This window comes from Tenrec ecaudatus, chromosome 17 (genome assembly GCF_050624435.1).
Source record: "Tenrec ecaudatus isolate mTenEca1 chromosome 17, mTenEca1.hap1, whole genome shotgun sequence".
Lineage (NCBI taxonomy): Eukaryota > Metazoa > Chordata > Mammalia > Afrosoricida > Tenrecidae > Tenrec > Tenrec ecaudatus.
The window spans coordinates 68,639,256-68,646,848 of NC_134546.1; the positions used below are offsets into that span (position 1 = coordinate 68,639,256).

The window sequence follows — 7,593 nt, forward strand, 5'->3', positions numbered from 1 at the left end:
TTAGCCAGTTCCATGCTTCAGCTGGTAAGGCTCACTTCCTGAAAGAACATCCCCCAAGGACACAACTCACAGAGCTACCCTGATGCAGCCCTGGGTGCTGGAACAGTTGTGTGGAGACCCCTGCCAGCGCTGAGATGCTTATACTGCTCACTGATTCAGCTTGCCTCCAGCAGTCAGCATTATTGCATATGTTTTGTGAGATGGAGGACTTTGTGGATTGGTGTTGGGCATATGGGCTAATGTTGGACTTGTGGGCTTGGGTAGCACTTGGTTGGGATATTTTCTTTATGTAAACTTACAATTTATATAAAACTATCTCTTATTCACATGAGTTTCTGTAAATTTGTTTCTCTAATGTACCCAGACTAATACAAATGGAATTAGATTATTACTGTGTTCAACAATTACCAATAGCTGCAAATCTTCCTATCACACTCGCCACAGAAACCCATAAAAAATAATTCTGGCTTGACAATTTCCTCCTTAACATGGAATAAATAACTATAACTCTTTTGCTTCAATTAATTTGAATAGAAATCTGCTTTAAGTGTGTTTCCTATTCCTGTGGAAAGATTGAAGCCTAACCTCTGTTCAATACTTTGATTATTTTTCAGGAAACTTTATTTCTTGATCAGTATTTTATTGTGGCATACATCCTAATCTCAATATATATATAATTATCTACATGTATTGATCATAATTCTTTTCACTGCAACCAATTCAGAGTGTTTTCAACTTGTATCACTCTCTATGCCCAAAGTGTTTTATAGTGAGTGAGAGTCAGTGGGAGTCCAGACATAAAACTAACCTCAGAGAGCGGGCTGATTTGCAGGGATGTTAAGGACCCACCAACTCTGGACCAAGTGAAGAAAGAAGTGAGCACAGGAGCCTGGGTAAGGACTGCAGTGCCTGGTCAGCTAGAACTGCTGTGCTGACCACTATGGTAGCTCGACTGCCCATGGCAGGAAACCTGCAGAGACAACTCCAGGTAACACTCCTGGCCAATAGTCTGAATGCCTACGACGAGAGAAAATGTTGCTGTGGTACCCAAAGAAATTGGAAGACAGTGTAAGCCCAGGAAACACCTCTCCTGTATGTGATGGGATCCTGTCAGCAGGGGGCTCTCAGAATACATTGAACCCAATTTCCATCCTGGGTACTAATTCATGGGAGGATAAATAAATACTTATTATTTCTGTGGTTTTGTTTAACCTCACAAATGACCCTATTTTTAGGAAACCTTTTATTCCGACTCTAAATCTAGAAGGTTAAAGTATCTTTTACACCTTTCCAAATATTCTGAAATAGCATAGGACAAAAGAGCTTTAGGGATGATATACACTTGTTACCCTATGTGTTCAGATGTATGGAAAGATTCAGGTAGGCCTGTTCTTGATACCCAAACACGATGGGGATAGAGATTGTCTTTAATTTCAATAGATCATCTGGGTATTTTGATGGTAATGACATAAAGCAACATTAAACATGAAATCTCCACATATGTCCATATGATTGGCAGAGAGAAGACCTCAGAGAGAAGACTGTGTTCTCCCATGGCTGTCAGGGTAGCCAGTGGCTCACAAATTATCCGAGGCCCAATATGTGCAATTGTACAGTGATAATAAGTAAATATTATAGTATAGTCATAGAGAAATAGAGGAGATAGAAGAGAGTAAAATGGAGTCAGACACATTTATTGTATGTTATCAGTAACATTCCCAGTATCTAGGGACCCACAACCTTAAGCGAGCAATTTCACATATTTTGGTATAATATGTACTCTTATGTATAGATAACATTATTTATGGTGATTTTATGTATATGAAATACCTTCCTGTGTTAGAGGTACATTGCTTTAGGGTGACATGTACTCTTTCTACACTACAATGACTCTTTAGTAGACAAAGCAGTGTAGTTGTTGAAGAAAAGCTGTTCATTTTTAGTGACTTACAAAAGCCATTCCTATTTACAGCAAACATTGAGTTGGAGACACTTTGGTTTAAGTCAGTGAGATTGGTAGATTTAACTGACCTTCAAACTTTTAAATATCTAATAATGTTACCGTAATCTAAGGCAAAAGAGAAAATGTGCATCTGACAATTAAAACGTCCTTGCATTCACTGTGAGTGCCTTATAAATATACAAGTCGCTGAGTGTAGAAGACCACTGCATTTATTCCCAAAATCACCCTCAATTCTGAGCCATGTCTACCTCCTCAACCATCTTCCTCATCACTTTCTGTGGCCTGGAAAAACTGGACGTTGGCCTTGGTGAATAGAGAAGTCATGGACAGGACTGTATTTTCTGAGGAAACAGTCAACATTCTCACCCCAGATGAACACCTCTTTGATTTTATTACACAGGTACCACTCAGTATCAGTCACCAGCTAGAGTCTAACGATGCATCATTTTAGTTCTCACTCACTCTGTGTAGCACACCTTGGAATCATGGGACTCGTTCCCGAGGATATGTCTGTTTCTTGCTCTTCCTGGGGCATCTCTCTGAGGCTCAGGAATTGAAACGTGAATGTTTGGGAATGCTTTATCTGATCACATGCCTCAGGTATATACCTTCAGGTGTTTGTATCTCCAGGTACAGCTGCAGGAGTTGGACCAGGATTTGTAAAACTCACAGACATTTGCCCCCGCCCCATTGTCTCTGGATCCTCTTTAATCCGCTAAGAGTCTTTACAGTAGAGAGAGGTGAAAGCACAGAGTATGCTCCTACCCTGATCTCTTGAGTGCACATCCCCAGAGACCCCTTTAGAGTCAAATGCATTGAACGCTGAGCTTCATTGCTGTGCAGGTCATTGTCACGCATCACTTTGAAAGGATGCCGGGAGAAGGCAGTGTGACTCCAGAACTCCAGGTGAAGAAAGGCGTCTGAGCTGCACAATGATCTATGATTTTCTCTTCTGTGTATTCTTTGTTTTCCTTGAGCATGTTTTACATTATTGTCTAGAAGTGTTCTTTTTTTATTATAATTGTCTCCAAAATATAACTCCCCCACTTTTTTTTTCTTTTTATTAGGTCGTCTTATTGCCTTGTTTATCATACTATTTATAACACATGTAATGACATTTTCCTTGATATTTGTTAGCATAATCATCATCTTTAGTTTGAGTTTCATATTTAACTTTATGGGATCAATGTCTGTGTCAAGTGTAAATCTCATGTTGATGTTGTATGAATTATGACCCTTTATTACTCTTTTGTATGACTCATTACTTTTTGTGGATGGATGGATATATTCAATATAACCATACACGTCATCATATTGCGTTATGTATGATGTTGTCCCTTGGAGTGCTAGACTTTTACTGTCAAAGTTTGTGAAAATATAGTCAGGGTACCATTTGTGATTAGTTATATGCAATGTCCATCACAGTTAAAATTAGTTTTTGCTAAAAGTACCTGAGTTAGTCTAGGTAGACTAGAGAAACAAACCCACAGAAACTCATATGTATGTGAGAGAGAGTTTTATATAAAGGGTAAGTGTATTTTAAGAAAGCATCCCCGCCCCCCCCAATTATCATGATCCCAATTCTACCTTGTGCACCTGTTTAGACCAGAGGATGCACAACGGTGCAGTAGGGATCTGGAAACACAGGGAATCTAGGACGGATCAACCCCTCAGGACCCGCAGTGTGAGTGGCGACACCGGGAGGGAAGGAGGTGTAGAAAGGGAGAACCGATCTTGGGGATCTACATGTAACCTCCTCTCTGGGGAATGGGCAACAGGAGGTCGGTGAGGGGAGACGCTGGGCAGTGTAAGATAAGATAAAATAATAATTTTTAAATTATTAAAGGTTCATGAGGGAGGGGGAGGGAAAAAAAGGAAAATGAGCTGATTCCAGGAACCCAAATGGAAGGCGAATTTTGTTAATTATGAAGGCAATGAATGTATAAGGGTGCTTTATTATGGATTGTGATAAGAGCTGTATGAGTCCCAATAAAATGATTTATTTAAAAAAAAAAGCATTCCAACCCAGTGCTGTCCAAGCTCATATGTCTGACACCGATCTAAAAAGTCCTCCTCCATATCACAAAGCAAATGCAATGACGCCAACCACAGGAGGAAAGCTGAATTAGTGAGTGTGTAAGCATCTGAGCACTGACAGGGGTCGCCAATTGGCTGCTCCAGCACCCAGGGCTGCATCAGGTTAGATCCATGTGGCTTCTCCTCAGGGATGTCTCACAGGAAGTGAGCCTTGCCATCTGAGGCAAAGAACTAGCTAAGGCAACCACACACTAGTCTGACCATCTGAGAAGAAGAGAGCAGAGAATTAGAAATGTGAGGCTCACCAAACCATTTATCTATCCGCCCTTCTTCTTCTTTTTTTTTAAAAGAAATATTTAATGAATTTACTCCAATGAAAGACACTTAAGTGATACAGAACTGAAAATATTAGAACTCCATATACAATAAAAAAGTGAACATAAATTAGCTAACTCCAACATTTCCAGTTAAGCATCCATGCAAATACATATCCATTTTTTTGTTTTTATTATAGGTATAACACATACATACAAGCCATGATGATTCTGACAAAAAGAAAATCAGAGATACTAAAAATATTCTCAAGTTTTAAAAATGATGTGAAGTAGGTTTCCACAACATTCTACATGAAAGTAAACATGTGATTTAGTTCCATGATTTTAATATGTCAGAAGCATGGTTCATTTTCTTTTTTTAAAAACAGATCTTGGTATTTTAATACATTGGCTTATTAATAATTAAGGCATTTTGCATACAAAGTAGTATCTTAGTGTTAACGAAAACTATTTAATATTGATTATTTGCTATGATGTTTTAAACTTTCAGTCTTTTCAACATAAGAAAATAGATACACACATTTAAGTGTATTCTTATAAAACACAATCTTAAGAAAATTCATGATGATTGGTCTTTGTGGTTCCTAGTATTAAGTCCTTTGTTACTTTTCCACATAGTATGTTATCTCATGCAATATGCAGGAGTGCATTAAGATCGAGTAGTTCTGAAACATAAATTCCAAACGCAGCAATGACCAACAATCTTCATAGTGCACTTTCACCTCATTGAAGTTGAAGCTGCTCCTTTGGGATATTTTCCCACTTCAATTGTGAAGTAGATTGTTAGGATTTCATTAGTGGTTTCATTGTGTGACTTTTTAAAAGAAAAAAAAAGTTTTTTATTTCTTCCATAGTTCAAAGTTTTCAGAAGAGACTTTTTTTTTCCCCCGGGAAATCATACAGTCCTGGGATGTTCTGGACAACCACACATTCTTTAGTAGAGGAAACTTCTCAATGCAATTGTAATAAATAAGCACCTACATCCAGTGTATCCTGGAACCAAAGTCAGATGGTTTTCCTGTTCCCACAACCCACTTAACTGTTGTTTTAAAATCTGAAGATTTCCATCATTTTAAATTTCTGTTTTGGATGACAATTCTGACCACCATCATTTTATAACTGCTTGGCGCCAGTTTAAACTAACTATGACATACTCTTCAAATTTTCTCTTAAGTAGTGACTTTACTAGAGGTAACAAGTCTACACAGCAGCCAAGTGAGATGTATTGTTTTTCTTCCTGCAAACTATTGGTGAGCACAGGAAGGCAGTCCACCACAACCCCAAGATCTTCTATCCTCACCAAATAGGCTACAAGTTCACTTATACTTCTCTTCCTCCAGAAGGTTAAAGCTACATTTAACCTCAAATTTCTGCTAAACAAAACTTGCGCCCTTGTTCCATGGTCCTGAGAGACCTCAGAAAAAAAGCCCCTATATTTTGATGATGGGCCTTCTGTCTGTGAAGAACCAGAATCACTGGAGTTAATCAAATATGTTCGACCATCATGGCATAATTTGTCAGGTAGGTGGCCTGCACAAGCCATTTCATTTTTTTTATTGACATGACACAGCCCCCACTTCTAGGGGCCTGTTTCTTTCTGTAACAAGGACTGCGGAGAGGACAATGAACTTTCTTTCTGTAATAGATCGCCTTACGTAGTTTATCTGGCCTCTTCACAGCTAGTCCAACTGTTTGGCACCTCATGGTACCGTGGCGCTTCAGTCCAGCCCTACGGCTTGAGAAACCGCTTGCGTCCACCCAGACAAGAGAGTCCCTGGACTCCTGGCTGAGCCCCACTCACAGCCATTCAAACAAGTCCGCGAGTGAGCCGCGTGGATAGCTCCCAGCGCAAGCGGCGCGTGAGCCCCGCCTCCTCCCGCCCTTCTATTAATCTCACGTGTTTATAGGCCATGTTGGCACAATAAACCTTACCTAGCACAGTACCAAAGGTCTCAGATTCCTCTATAGAATCTCATTTTTAATTTTTTGCTTGGTTTTGTCTTCCCTTGTGCTCTGCTAGAGAACCTCGATTTTCTCTGTCCTGATGCACCCTGCAGTTATTTCTACATGATGATGGTCACTGAGCTGGCAGGGTTTGTTTCAGGGGCAGCTCTCTTATCCCTGGACAGCCGTTCTGAACCTGGATCTGAGATACGGCTTTCTAACTGTTCCTTTCCTCCAGCAAAGGGTCTCGCAGCTGTGCCTGCCCTTTCCCGTGGCACAGAACACCTTTTCTTCCAAGTTGTTCATTCCCGTGCTGCAAAAGGTTTTCATTAGTATCTTCAGCTACACATATTTATGCCCTTCCTCTTCAGATTTAATAATTCATGTGTAAATAAAGAGAGTTGATTTTTCACGCAATTTCAGACTTGTTCTGTGTGGTGCAAATTAGGTGCATACATTTTATCAATTTATTCCTAGACTTTCAATTATTTTGATCCCCTTGAGTCTGGTCTGTATGCATTTGGGCTGTGACTATTTTACTGCTACCCTAACCACCATCAAGGGAAGAGGAGGACATTTATTGTTGTTTACTATCTACATTTTAATGGAATTTTCTGCAATCAAAGAAGAATTATATTAAGTCTATGCTCCAAGGAGGACCTATTCATTTAATTCACGAAACTTTAAACTGTTTTAAATGTTTCAGGCTAACCTTTATAGAGTTTGAATGTCATCCAAGGCATCTTCTCCAGCGAATTTCAGACCTTGGTCTCTTTACTTCTTCTTCTTTTTTTTTTATTTACATTTTATTAGGGGCTCATACAACTCTTATCATAATCCACACATATACATACATCAATTTTATAAAGCACATCCGTACATTCTTTGCCCTAATCACTCTCAAAGCATTTGCTCTCCACTTAAGTCCTCTGCATCAGGTCCTCTTTTTTTCCCCCTCCCTCTCCACTCCCCCCTCCCTCATGAGCCCTTGATAATCCACAGATTGTTATTTTGTCATATCTTGCCCTATCCAGAGTCTCCCTTCCCCCCCTTCTCTGCCATCCATCTCCCAGGGAGGAGATCACATGTGGATCCTTGTAATCAGTTCCCCCTTTCCAACCCACTCACCCTCCACTCTCCCAGCCTCACCCCTCACACCCCTGCTCCTGAAAGTATCATCCACCCTGGATTCCCTGTGCCTCCAGCTCCCATATACACCAGTGTACAATCTCTGCCCTATCCAGTCCTTCAAGATAGAATTTGGATCATGGTAGTTGCAGGGAGGAAGCATCCAGGATCTGGGAGAAAGCTGTG

At 40.0% G+C, this 7,593-nt stretch overlaps 1 pseudogene; it reads right to left on the minus strand.

The window, feature by feature from the left end:
- Positions 1 to 5,286: 5,286 nt before the first annotated feature.
- On the minus strand, positions 5,287 to 6,039 carry LOC142430479 (KATNB1-like protein 1 pseudogene; annotated as a pseudogene).
- Positions 6,040 to 7,593: the final 1,554 nt, after the last annotated feature.